Source organism: Rhea americana, unplaced genomic scaffold, assembly GCF_003343005.1.
Source record: "Rhea americana isolate MKP2758 unplaced genomic scaffold, rheAme1 scaffold_1, whole genome shotgun sequence".
In the NCBI taxonomy this organism is placed as follows: Eukaryota; Metazoa; Chordata; class Aves; order Rheiformes; family Rheidae; genus Rhea; species Rhea americana.
Window position 1 is genome coordinate 4,042,779 of NW_028185038.1, and position 14,391 is coordinate 4,057,169.

Here is a 14,391-nt window from a genome sequence, read left to right on the forward strand (position 1 = left end):
AGGCCCAGCTCTCACAGCTGTTCCTCACAGGGCAGATGCTCCAGTCCTCTGATCATCTTCGTAGCCCCACGTAGCCCTCCCCCTTTTCTTCTGATCCTATCCACTGAGCAGAGCGTTTTGCTGGCAGTAGCAATAATGTACCCTAGTGATAACTGGGGGATACAAATGGGCATCAGTACAGCATAGGACATGCTGAAGCTGGCCTCCCTCCCTGCCCTAGCTCACTCTGGGCCAGCAAATGCAATATGGGGAGGTAAAGCAGGAGCCCCTGYGTGAGGGCTGTGCCCTCAGACCACCGTGCTTACATGGGAGTCATCCCCCTCAAAGCACCATTGCCCACTGCTAGCCAGGTTGCACTGGAAATGGGCATAAAACTCCAGTATTATGTTGGAAAGGGAAGGGGAAAACATACTGCATCAGCCTTTGAGTCACAGTTTTACTAGGCAGATAGGTGGTGGCTCTTTTCCATGAAGTAAGTTTTCAGTGCTTCCTTTGTTGCACTATGAGCACAAATATTTTGCTACTGTGCTGATGCTGAATTGGTTATAGCATATGGCAGCTCTGCTGCTATATTTTGACTGAAAAGACACCACTTGATGTCAGCGTAAAGTAACTCATTATCAATCCATTCACTCAAATGCACATTTAGGATCTTCAGAAATAATTATTGTAAGAGGTATGTCTAAGGCTTTGTAACCAATTAATATGTTCAGATTAATATACAACCCAAACTCAGTTGTACATATTGGGAAAATTTCTAATGGAATACAGCTAAAAGTCACAGAGACGTATTACCTAGCCAGATGGCACAGTTAAAACAAACCAATGCGCTGCTAAAAGTGTCCTAATCTTCACTTGAAATCAATTTCAATTTAAGATAGAAGGGCAATTACATAAAAAAAGTTCAGCAAACAAAGCACAGAATCACATCATGGTTGAGATTGGCCAACACCTTTGGAGAACACCTAGTCCAACTCCCCTGCTCAAGCAGGGTCACCTACAACAGATTTCCAAGGGCTGTGTCTGATCAGGTTTTGAATATCTCCGAAGATGGAGATTCCACAACCTCTCYGGGCAACCTGCTTCAGTACTCAGTCATCCCCGTAGTAAAAAGCTTTTTCTGAGTGGAGGGGATGATCACCTCCCTTTACTTGTTGGCAATGCTCTGCCTAGTGCAGCCCAGGAGGCTRTTGGTCTTCTTTGCCACATTGGCACRTTGYTGCCTCATGGTCAGCTTCTCCTCCACCTGAACTGCCCAGTCCTTCTCTGCAGAGCTGCTTTCCAGCAGGTCAGCCCCCGGCTTGTACTGGTGCATGCGGTTATTCCTCACCAGGCGCGGGACCTGGCACTTCCCTTTCTTGAACTTCATGAGGTTCCTCTCTGTCTATTTCTCCAGCCTGTCAAGGTCGCTCTGAATGGCAGCACAGCCATCTGCATCTGCCATCCAGGTTTCAGTCCAACTCACTGTCTGCTCACCTCACCTGTATACATCAGCTTGTCCATGAAGCTGTTAYGGGAGATGGCTGAAGAGCTGAAGTCAATGTAGACATCATCCACTGGTCTTCCCTCATCTACCAAACTAAATATTTCAAAAGTTCATTATTAGACAGGGGCAGTTCTAGTTTAAGGCAATAAATGGTGGGAAAATATCACCCTTAACTGGAATTTCAAGCATAAAGTTGTTGGGATCAATGTTTTGTGGAAATTTTCATCTGGCAGGTGACAGTACTTTCAGCATTTAAGAGTAATTAGAAAAACATTGTATTTTGAGGAATTTAATTTTTCAGTTTTTTGAATCCTTAGGTCTCCTTCAGAATGTCACTTTGAAATTTAATTCAAAACTTACTGGAACAAAAATTATTTTTTTAAGGTTTTAGTCTCATTAGGCCAATTTGCATGTAAAAATGAATTACCTTATTTTGATGAATTTTCAGTTTGACATTAAAAAGGTTCCCAGATCTCTGGAAGTTATGGAAATGGRTGGCAAATTCAAGGGTGGAAGTAGGCAGCTCATTGGATTCACATCCATTGCAATTCATCTATTTTCTGCCCTTTTGTTCTCTTTAAAATATTGTCTCTTAGTAACATGAAGTTGGATAAAAGCAACGTGGGTGCCCAAAACCATGTCGCTGCAGCAGGTAGGAAGGATATGCAGGCCCCTAGAGTGGAGCTTATGCTCTGTACCAGAGACTGGGGCTCTCCGTATGGCTCCAGGGAAAGCAGTGCTCACCGAACCACGAGCRGTTGAGAGGCATTGGAAATGCCTCGCACGGGGGTGGAGGCTGAAATCCCCTTCCTACAGCACCTCCCTCAGCGCTCGCAGGTGCCAATGTCTTTTTATCTTTTCTTCCACAGCAGAGTAGGAGGTAGTTGCGGTCCTGCTGGACGATATCGGGACCAGCTGTGGGTTCCTTTCCCGGGAGGTTGCCCTGCCCCGCAGAGTCCCCTGGGCCTGCAGGCAGCTTTCTCAGGTACCAGCTCCAGTTTCTAGCCTTCCATTGGCTTACTGGCATGTTACTGCAGCTCTGATTCACAGGCTTAGAACTTGTGAATGTGGCTCAGAGCACAAGCCTGCCTCTGACCTGTCCGCTATTCTCATACCGAAAATCAGAGTCTTCCTCATATTCTCTCATTCTGAATTCTTCCTGCTGTTTCCCCTGCCTAACCTCCCTTCTGCTCCATCCTTCTGCTCCCCAGCTCCTTCRGGCAGGAGCTGTCTTTTGACTGTTTGTGCCACAACTAGCACAAAAGTAGCTCTGATTCTCATGGGAAACCTTTAGGCACTTTCATATCACAAAAAGAAAAGAAAAGAAAAAACTATTTTCTACCTTGTTGCTGAGAGGTAGACCACATGAGACACACAGTTAGAAGACAGGCATATGTTAGTACAGAGGCCTTCTTCACYGCGTATTCTTGTCACGTCTCTTAAGCCTGTGCATGAAACTGCACAGCAGGGTAATTTGGAGATCTGAATTTGGGCTCCTTATGCCTTCCATGTTGAAAGCTGCACCTCCAGAGGGAAATCCATAGTRACCAGAAAGACTCAGAATAGCCAGTCAGACCAATCTACAAATCCAGACACAGGAACTGCAATGGGAAAAGACTGGGAGCATAACTTTAACTGCACTGACTGAAGACCTCAATGGGGGGGCGCAGACCTGGGCTATGCTCTTGATTCCTAAATTAGTTCCTGCCTTTTTTTTTTTTTAATGGAAAATATAAAATGCTAAAGTCAGGGGCAGGAAACAATTAGAACTCTATAACTAAATGACATTTTGCAGTCAAACAAGATGTTGCCATTTGTTCAATAATATGTATAGTATTTTTAAAACCTGCTTCTGCAGGTGTCTCCTCCTGCAGCTCACTTTGCATTCTAGGACCACTTCTAGCACCTCTAGGTCTTCTAGCACCTCACAATCTCAGCTGTACAGTATAAACTTCCACCTCTTTGGGGGATATTTTTTGTATTTTTTCCCAAATATTCACAGCAAGCACATCCATGCACTAAGCAGACATTGCTTACTTTAGATATTGTACCCAGAGAACATTATTTCTTGGTCTGAGCATCAGGCAGATTCCACAGACATCTGACATGCAGTTGTCAGGCCTATAATACATGTGTTTTGAAAGACAATTAAAGAAATCGGAAAGCCTAAACCAAAACAARTAACAAATGCTGGATGCAAAGGGAGCTAATCAATCACCACCTCAGCCCCTCTCTTTGCTCRCATAAGCAGTGCAATCTGTACCTGTTTAAATCAAACACGGGCAAATATTCATAGTCTGGTATATCCAGTAAATTCACTTTCCTATTTCTCGATATCTCTTAGGGAYGTCAGAAGGAAAAACTCCACATCTCAAATGCTCTTTAAAATCAGATAAAATTATAGAAATAATTCTTTCTTTCTCTTTCTGCCTTCTCTCTCTCAAAAAAAAGACAAAAGGATTAGAAAAGAAATGACTAAGAATGTGAGGTAAGTTAATGAGTGTAATCAGGAGCTCAGAATTATTTCAAAAAGAGCTGCTTTTCTCTCCTATTGATCTGGGTTATGTATAAGTATACATATGCATATATCACSTGCGTAATGTTGCAATGTGTATGTTACATGTGTATACTTTAAGTCCGTACTTTTCTACCAAAACTGTGTTAAGCTTGAATGCTATCTGATTCCCCTTTTAGCTGGGTGCCAGGTAAATAAATACCTCAGTAGTTTAAGCAAACTAAGGAATGTTTGTGGGCAGGTGTTGTTAGTTCAGCATGTGGTACATAAATGCTAAATATTAATGCTATTAACTTTGAAAAATATGGGGGTAAAGGAAGAGATTATAGTGAAGGTACAGATTAAAACAGAAATATTTSTCAAAAACAAATGTACACAAAAGAAAATAGTAAACAATGAGTTTACTGAAGCCAAATGTTCCCATCTAATAGATGAAATGCTTTTTAAATCCTTTCTGACAGAGATAATGCTCAGAATGGAGAGAAAACCTTTGGCTAAGTTKAATCCCTCAGGTCTTCTCTCACTGGCCCTGGCAAGTTTCTTGCTCAGGGAAAGGCAAAGTAGTGAGTCTCCTTTGCAGATTGTTGGGACGGAAAGTTGCTGTGGCAGGTCCTCTCCAGTCCCACTCATGYGATCAGCTCCCTGGTGTCAAAATATTTTTTGGTTGAAAACAGAGCTGCTGGAGGAACATTTAGTYGTGTGGTTTGTCTCGATGGCCCTCTTGGAGACGCTGCTGGTCTGCTGGGCTCTGTACCGATCACGATTCAGCTCCCAAAAACGTGACATGAGGAAGTTGTCCTGACACTGTTCTGCACTGATAGTAAGATACCTGGTTAAACTATAACTCTTCTGTTTTGAGARCAATTCTTCTGAGGGCTATCCAGAAACAGTGCACAGAGTGGTGGCAAATGCTCTTGTTTCAAGTGAGCTGTCCAGTATTGGGGTGCYTTTCTGAAAGAACACTGGGAGCTACATGATTACCTGCATACTTCAGCTTTCCTTTAAAACAGTACATTTTTTGTCTCATATTGTGAAAAAATGTTTGAAAATAGATCCTGAGTCACTTAAGTGAGTCACCTAGGTCTTGAGACATGGCTCACTCATGCAATCAGATTCATTTTCTCTGAGATCTTTCTAAGCAGGATGAATGAAGATACAAATTAATGATTAGTCAACTGAGTAGTGGCTTTTGCAGTTCTGTTGGGTTCAGTGTTGCTGTCCAGCTCTGTAGAAGTGTCTACGTGCAACACTTTCATCGTTGATTAGCAAATGGCTTTAAATAGCAGTGACAAGGCCTTAGTTTTCCAAGCCCTTTGCCTTGTCTATAGCAAGGCAACATCCCTGGTATGAAGCCTAAAGCAATTCCTGACTGTCATCTCGCACAGRAGGCTACGGTACAGGTTGCTGCCACATCCCTGACRTGTCTCCTTCATGCCATATTCCTTYGCRTGGAATTGCTCMTCAACTTCCCATACTCTGCACCTCAGGCTGCTCTGTGAGGAGGCCAGTGTACCCACCAGGTCATCTGGAGAATTAGGATGAAGACCACGGACAGCAACCTTGCTCATTCAAGGCCATCCAAGGGGACAATGAAAGAAGAACTCATCTGTGCGGGAAACCGTGGGTGGGGTTTGCCCAGGAGTAAGGGCCCTCGGAGACCTTGCATCACCTTGACTCTAAATGCAAAGTGATGTCTTTGGTTTGGTTTTGACTAGTACAAATAAGCAGAAAATGTATTTCTAAACAGTCAGTGGGCAGTGGAATCAATAAAGCCTGGTTTTCCAACAGTTTATGTCCTGGAATTGAGTCTCCACTGATGCTTAAACATGAATGAAATCCTGCTGCAGGATCTCTATCCATACAGGACACTTGCTGTCTCTCTCTCTCTTCTGCCTGACTCTAATCATAATACCCTGAACTCAAGACCACTCTCCCTCTGTCAAATTAGACTGAACGTGAACAGATGGCCTGCTAATGTTTGGGGTGGAGAAATGACATGCATAAGCCTTGTTTTAAGGAAATCAAGCTTAAAATAAACAGACTCAAAGCCAAGATACTCCTTTGCACTCCTTTACATTCTTCCCCTTGGGAGAAGAGGAAACTATAGAGATGTGACAAGTGCCAATCACTTTGCTTCAGGTATTTCWGGAAGGTGATTAGCTATTTCAATGATAAAAACAAAATAAGAGCCTCTACAGATGATATCGGTGGACTAAGTATTTCCATTCTCTGCCTTCCTGGGAGATGGGGTCAAGGAGCTATGTATGGAGACAACCGGGACTGAGAAGAAAGGCATATGCTTTCCCTTTCTCTTAGCATGGAAAACATGTGGAGCATGCAAGCTCAGCAATAAGTCTTTCTTTCTCGTGCAGAAGGGAAGCTTTAGTAGGAAAAATGATTAAAAATCTAGGACTAAAGAGGTACTAGGTCTTTTTCTGAAGAGTAGATCAAAGCAAGCTGCTCTGAAGAGTGAACCTAACTAAGGTGCTTGGGAAAGTTTAAAAGAAGGTAGAAAAAGGAAGAGACTTTGGAAGATGGGGACTGGGAAGAGGTCTGGCCTGAGGTCGGACAGACCTCAACTGCTCAGAGGAAGGCAGGGGCTGTGGCACACCTGGGGACATGGGTGACCAAAATAATATCTCTTCCAACCACAGAGCCAGGAGAGCTCCTGCTCRGGCTGTGTCTCTGCTCTGTATCTTCAAAATGGGAGTGGTAATACTCCCCATGCCATGRTATCCTGAAACAAATACGGAAATGTTGATAAAATGCTTCACTGCTCTCCCAAAGACACTTTCAATAGATGGACTGACTGTTTACACATTTCTGTACATACAAGTGAAGAGGAATACAAATCCCTCTGGGAAACTTGATGTCCAAAGTTGATCTTGCAGTACATGAGAATTAATGCTATATGGCAGTTGGGGTGTTAACCAGAGTTGGCAGTTTTTTGGAGTACAGCAAAGTGAACCATGAGGTAACTGGGCAGTGCTCCACTAAATCCAGGTTGCACTAATTGAAGTTCCTCTGAGTCTGAGACTTATGTTTTTTAATATACTTTGTGCTACAACATGTAAAGAGAATTTGCTTTGTCCTCTGATGTTTATTTTAATTTTGCATGTGTTCACAGCTCATGGGAGAAAATGACAAATTGAGAAAATATTTGTTTCCAGAGAAGCCAAGTGAATATTACTGCAGACAGCCACGCAAACACAGTGTCAGTGCCAAAGTCTGAGTTTTTCTACATTTTGTGCCATGTGCATGTTCAGTTTTACCTGCCTGAAGGGTAATGGGAAATTCAGTTAATAAGTTGCCTTAATCTCTACAGTTTCTCTGAGCATGGACTAACCATTGCATCTCATTGCAGGATTTTAGACTGCCATCCAAATGGGAGGCTGAAATCACCAAATACATTTCATTTAGCACTGCTGAACAAATCCAAACAAATTGAAAAATGACCTGCCCTCTACACTTTAAGGCATACAACAGAAAATAACTCTGAAGTAGCTCCTTATGTTCACTGGAAAAGGATTTATTTCTGATCTCAGAGCTTGAGTTGCAGAGGTAAATAGAAATGCCTGTAAGCCATTACCTACCATTCCTCTCCACCCCAATATGAAAAAAAAAACATACAGAGACACTATCAGAAGTGGAGTTGGTCTAGTAAATGATGAGGAAAGCAGAATTTTTTCTCTCAACAAGCAACAAATAAAGAGAAGCTGCTGCATCTGAAAAGATACTGCATCATTTACCTGGAAGGTCCCGGCTTTTGATGAAAAACCCGTGACTCTAGAATTTGCTTTCTCTCCTGCTGTGCTGGAACATGAATCACTGCCTTCACTTGTATTTCAGGATGGGGGGGTTGTTTGTTTGTTGGTGGTGCTGCTTTTTCTTTGTATGAAGACAAACTGATTTATTATACAAATAATTTGAAAGTGTTCTGTACAGACGAACATTGACAGGCAGAAGGGAAGAGGACCTCTTTTTATTTTATGTYATTTTTTATTCATCATTTTGTTTATTTGACTAATTATTTTTATATTTAATGACCAATTCTAGTGTTATGAGATGATACATTTGATGGAAATTCAGGAAAAATGCACATTAAAAAYGCATGTTTGTATAGAGCCATTTGGGTTCATGACTTTGTTACCAGCAACGCTCAGGATGGTCTCTGTCCATAAATAATGTCCACGATTCCTCACTCCCAGCTGTCCAAGCTCTCCTAGACAAGCACATTGCCCTGTGCATCTTGCCAGTAGACAGGTTCTTTGGTTCCACTAGGACTTTTGCCTAGTTTCCTAAGGAAATACTTGTGATCGTATTTTCTTTCTTTCTATCTCTTCTTTTCTCGTAATAACTCCTGAGCCTGTTGCCCGACTTAAACCAGCTTGACAAAGAGCTGGAGGTCTCAAAAGTCAGTCATATCCCATGAATTCACTGAGAGCTGGTGGGTACATAAAGGATGGAGACCTCTTTTAGTCTTTCCACCAGGAGAAAAGCACAGAGATTTCAGAGATTATGCACTGCTTGGCAGTGTCTCACCAACCAATATGTATTGCCAAGCTCAACAGAATCACAGAATCACAGAATGGGTAAGGTTGGAAGGGACCTCTGGAGATCATCTAGTCCAAACCCCTTGCTCAAGTAGGGTCACCTAGAGCATGTGAGACAGGATCGCATCTATGCGGGCCTTGAAGATCTCCACAGAAGGAGACTCCACAACCTCTCTGGACAACCTGTGCCAGTGCTCTGTCACTCTCACAGGGAAAAAGTTTTTCCTTACATTCAAGCAGAACTTCCTGTGTTTTAGTTTTTGCCCWTTGCCTCTTGTCTTGTTGCATGGCACTACTGAAAAGAGTCCGGCTCCCTCCCCTTGACACCCTCCCCCCTCAGGGTATTTATAGACATTGATAAGATCCCCCCTCAGTCTTCTCTTCCCCAGGCTGAAGAGGCCCAGCTCTCGCAGTCGTTCCTCATAGGGCAGATGCTGCAGCCCTCTGATCATCTTCGTAGCCCTACGCTGGACTCTCTCCAGTAGCTCCGTCTCTCTCTTGGACTGGGGAGAGACGCAGTACTCAAGATGAGGCCTCCCCAGGGCTGAGTAGAGGGGCAGGGGCACCTCCCTCGACCTGCTGGCAACACTCTCCCCAATGCACCCCAGGAGACCATTGGCTTTCCTGGCCTCAAGGGCACATTGCTGGCTCATGGTCAACTTGTTGTCTAACAGGATTCCCAGGTCCTTCTCTGCAGAGCTGCTTTCCAGCAGGTCAACCCCAGCTTGTACTGGTGCCCGGGATTATTCCTTCCTAGGTGCAGGACTCTGCACTTGCCCTTGTTGAACCTCACGAGGTTCCTCTCCGCCCAGCTCTCCAGCCTGTCCAGGTCTCTGAATGGCAGCACAGCCCTCAGATGTGTCAGCCACTCCTCCCAGCTTGGTATCATCAGCAAACTTGCTGAGGAGGCACTCTGTCCCCTCATCCAGGTGACTGATAAGTTGAATAGGACTGGCACCAGTACTGAGCCCTGGGGTACGTCACTGGCTACAGGCCTCCAATTAGACTCTGCACTGCTGATGGCAGCCCTCTGAGCTCTGCCRTTCAGCCAGTTCTCAATCCACCTCACTGTCAGTGGAGCCCGCACTTCCTGAGCTTGCCTATGAGGATGTTACGGGATGTTTTGACACTGTGTCAAAAGCCTTGCTGAATTCAAGGCACACAACGTCCACTGCTCTCCCCTCATCTACCCGGCCAGTCATTCCATCATRGAAGGCTATCACATTGGTTAAGTATGATTTCCTTTTGGTGAATCCATGCTGACTACTCCTGATCACCTTCTTCTCCTCCAGTTGCTTAGAGATGACTAATCATGTGCTGTGTCATGTAGAGTGGAGACATCACTGGGGAAAAAGGGAGGAGTGGAGGTTACTGAAGGAAGGAGGATGTTTAGTGGACAAAGGATTTGTATCTGTAGGAAATTATTTTTCATTCATTTTGCAGCTCACTAAGCTACTTTTGGGGGGTTTTTTTCTTTGCTCTATTTTCTTCTCACAGTCACCTAGGTGTCAGCTGGTCCTTGGAAGCTCTGATTACATAGAGAAAGTATTTCAGTACCTATATAAAAATGTAGAAGTGAAAAACACCTCCCAAGATCTTTCTCTGAGCTTAAAGTGCACGTAAAAGCATTATTTTCCACACTAGCTATTGGAAAAAGAGCACAGGTATGCTAGCCTGTATTGGGACTCCGTAACTCCATAGGACAATAAACCGYGGCAGGGTACATTAGCACTATGCAGCATCTGGGAGCTGCTCACTTATCCACTGGAGAACAGTTTGCACAATTTGAATGCTGTCAGCCCCCTCATTTCACAGACAGCTGCCTCCTGGAGGACTGTCAGGGAGGTGGATATGAAAAACAAGGTGTTGTTATTGCCGTTTCCTGGTACCTCTATGCTGACATCGATAATTCTCCACCACTCGACAGTCTTTCTGTTTTTTTCCAGGCCACTTGATTCCATTAGCAGCATGCCAGATGTTTGTTTCTACACTCCTTTCTTTTTCTTTGGGCTCATATCAACAGGGGGTCAATACTGTTGACCTTGATACTGATGTGACACACAAAGAAGTTGCACAAAGACTTTCTAAGAGTATTTTCAGAGAACACAGGTCCCCTATAACTCATAGTCTAATGACCTACATGGATGGCTGGGTTCAGCATTATGTCGGATCTCCTTAAAGAGGGTTAAAGTTTATGGTATCTAGTATTAGCCAGATACCATAATATGTTATGGTATTAGCCATGGTATCTGTACTTCATTTTGATTTATTTGTATATTCCTTCTTCCTAAACACGAATTCATACTTTTTTGTTTGTTTCAATACCTCATTATTTTTATTAAGCTTAGAATAAAACAAAAAAGACCTAAGGCAGTCTCAGCAGTGGGACCTGAGCATGTGTCTCTTCTGTCATGTTTGCATCTCTCAGAAATGGCCAGGAGACAATAAGGAGGATAGTAAGGGGGTTGGACCAGATGTTTTCCAGCRGTCCCTTTGAACCCCAACTACTCCGTGATTATGTGAAATTCAGGCATCATAGTCATTTGACTGCTCACCACTGATTCCACCAAAAATTTTAAAACCAGCTCCTTTTCTGTGGTTTATGTTGTTTATATTTATATTGTTCAATAATATTCAAACTATTTCAAGCTATTTCAAAAACCTTAAAGTGTTTTCCATGACAATCTTGTGTGTAAATAGCAAAGCAAGCCCCAATTTATCTAGTACCCTGGAAACCTTGGACTAGGCTGCTCCTGTCCCTCTTCAGTGCTGTTCAGACTGTATGACTAATCACTTAGCCCTCTTCATGTCTCAAAAATCAAAATGTGTTTCAGGGTGGTGTCAGAAAATGTTGATGCTTTTAACAGCTCGGCTGGACACTTAGCCTCACTGAACTGCCTATGAGCCCTTGAGACTACTAATTATAGACTAAATGAACCATTGAAACAAGGCTCCTTATCTAGGTGTGTTCATTTACTCAGGCAGCTTTATGAATCATTTGAATGAAAAGCACACATATGGTGTGAGCCTAGTTGCATTTCCAACACAGTCATGTCAAAGCAATATCAAAAATACACAGAAGGTGCAGACTGAGATCTCTGTTTGCTTAAGAGGGAGCAGGTTTGATCCCTAGTGACATGAAGTCAATATGTGAATTTTACAGATACAAGAGAATAAATTGATCTCATTTTTTTTCACCAGTTTTCTCCAAACCAAAAATAATTTTAATTATTTAACTGACAAGTAATCAAATGTTGTACATCAGACACAGCTATTCCAAGAGATAATTAGAAACACAGAGGAGCAAACAACATGCCACAGAAAAGATCATCACAGTGTGAGCTGAAAGATAACTTTAGTAACAACAGTGTTTCCTTACCGGATGACTCATTGAAGGAATCAGGAGCTGGCACTGCTGAAAAATAAGCTTGCTCCATGGGAACATGAGTGAAGGTCAAGGATCAACTGTGTACCACTGACTTTTTGTTTGACGTTAATAATCTTAAGGAAATAGATAGAAGGAGAGCAAATGTCAGCTCCAATAATGACTATGTAACTCTGCGACTGTATAGAAAAGTGATAGCCCAGCTCAAACACTGCTGATGGAAATAATGGGGAGAGGCGAACTGAGAGTTCAAGCCTTTCTTTAATRTTTTCTTTTGAGTTTCACCATAAATTCCAATTCATCAAAGGGACAGTAAATTCCCTTTGATATTTAACTCCCTCTCTCTATTGTATATAAATAGTATATATATTTTTAACTATTGTTTTTCATCTGTGCAACCCAAAAAACTTTCCAAAGCTGTCCAGGAAACACTATCTCAGTGACTGATACTATCATTTATTGAATTAAAAAAATATAAACAGCTAATGTGTTGTAAGTTAATAACAAACTGTCATAACATTCAATATCAAGATAAAACATGTTGCAATAATGTTTGCATTATATATGAATATGTTTAATCACTGTGCTAAATTGTTAAGTTTTATACACATCACTCAGACCCACCTTACATGTATTTTTCCTGTGGTAATTTTCACGGTATCTTCTTTCAATAACAGGTTGTCAAAACCTCATTCCTTCTGCTACTTACTGAAATAGCAGAAAGTTTAATTTTGTATCTGCACCAAATTGTGGTACATCTGGCAATCTATAAGCATCCTTCCACCTGTTCTACATTTGTGATGGTGGTATTTCACTCCAAAAATGGAACACCAACTYTGTAAATTCAGAGACCAGGTCACATTTCAGCTGGAAATCAGATTATTAGGGGAGAAGAAGGTGGCATGTTGCCAGCTATTTTGAATGTGATCATACTTATTTTTAAATGTAGGTTTGTTTGCTTTGCAGTCATCTTAGTGAAGCCTTTTTGYCCTGACACAAGCTTTGATGAAGCAAAATTTCTATTAACTTCAGAAACATAAATTAAACACCTGGAAGGGAACACAAGCCATCACTCAACTCCTGCTGAAGCATATCACTTGCTCAGGCAGTCTGTTCCAGTGCTTCCCTGTCCTTACTGTTGGGATGATTTCTTGATATCGATCCTAAAGGCTTCCTTCTCAAGAAAAGTCCATGTCTTGTCCTATTTGTTAGAGCAAACAGGAAAGTCCAGGTCACGAAGTCTCTAAGCTGAAGATGTTTGGGGGCTGGAATGTAGTTGGGGAAAGTATTTTTGATATACTTGTCTAGTTCCTTTACTTTACTAGGTGTCCACTTTGGCGCTGTCAGAGATGTGATCTCAGGAAACAAAATTTTGGTTTGATGCGGTACAGCTATTCCTAGGCCACAAAACTCAGATCATTGCCAACTTCTTTACAACAGTCGTTGAGAAGGGTTATAAATGCTCCTCTCCTCCTGGCTAGACAATCCCACCTTTTTTTGGTCTTGCTTCGTAGGGCAGGACTTTTGACCCTGATCCCCTTCCTCTGAGCTCCCCCCGCGTTTGCTCCACGTCTTTCTGGAAGCGCRTTACTCAGCGTTGAGAACCTGACCTCAGCTGAGGTACCAGCAGCGCTAGGCAGCACGGACGGCTTGCTCCTTGCAGGCTGAAGTGTCTGTCCATCCCCACAGGGTGTTTGGCCCTCTTCGCAGAGGGTCAGCACTGCTGTCTCATGTTCACTCTCTGATTCACTGTAACTGTAGACCCTTTTCTACAGAAGGGTCACACAGCCACTTGTTCTCCATCCTGTAGTCATGCAGTTGATTATTCCTACCTAAGTGAGGGAAAATCTGTCTGTACCAGGCTGAACCTCAGTGCAATTGCTGCAGATCTGCAAACTCTTAACAGTCTGATACAATCTGGGGGCATGAGTAGATGAGTAGAGATGAGTAGAGAGAGGAGAAAGATACAGTGACTGTTTTTCCCTAATTCAAAACTTGTTGAAGTCACCTAGCATGTGATCCATGCCTTGTTTATTGATTTGGCAATTATTTCTTCTTTAGGCTTTACTGTTTATTATTTTATGTTTTTACTGTGTCCCCCACACACACCTTGTCCGATTTTTCCTCACAACAATGCTGGACACTGCAAATCCTCTGAAATTTGAGGGCTGCATCAGTATATTTCCTAGTTTCAAATATTGAAGCCGTAATGCTGACTCCTAAGACTAGTATAAAAATTTAGGGAAAGTTGATTAGATAATTAAGGTTAGTATCAAACTAAATATTCATTTCAATAAGAATATTTTTTAAGAAGAAAGGCAGGAAAATTCATGTCTTTTCTACTAACAGATGTAAAACTATGCTCCTACGCTAGTCAGTGTTCCAGGATATACAAAGAAATGAAGTAAGTGGGTTTTTGACTCTAGGGAGAAGAACTTGCAGTAGTTATAGG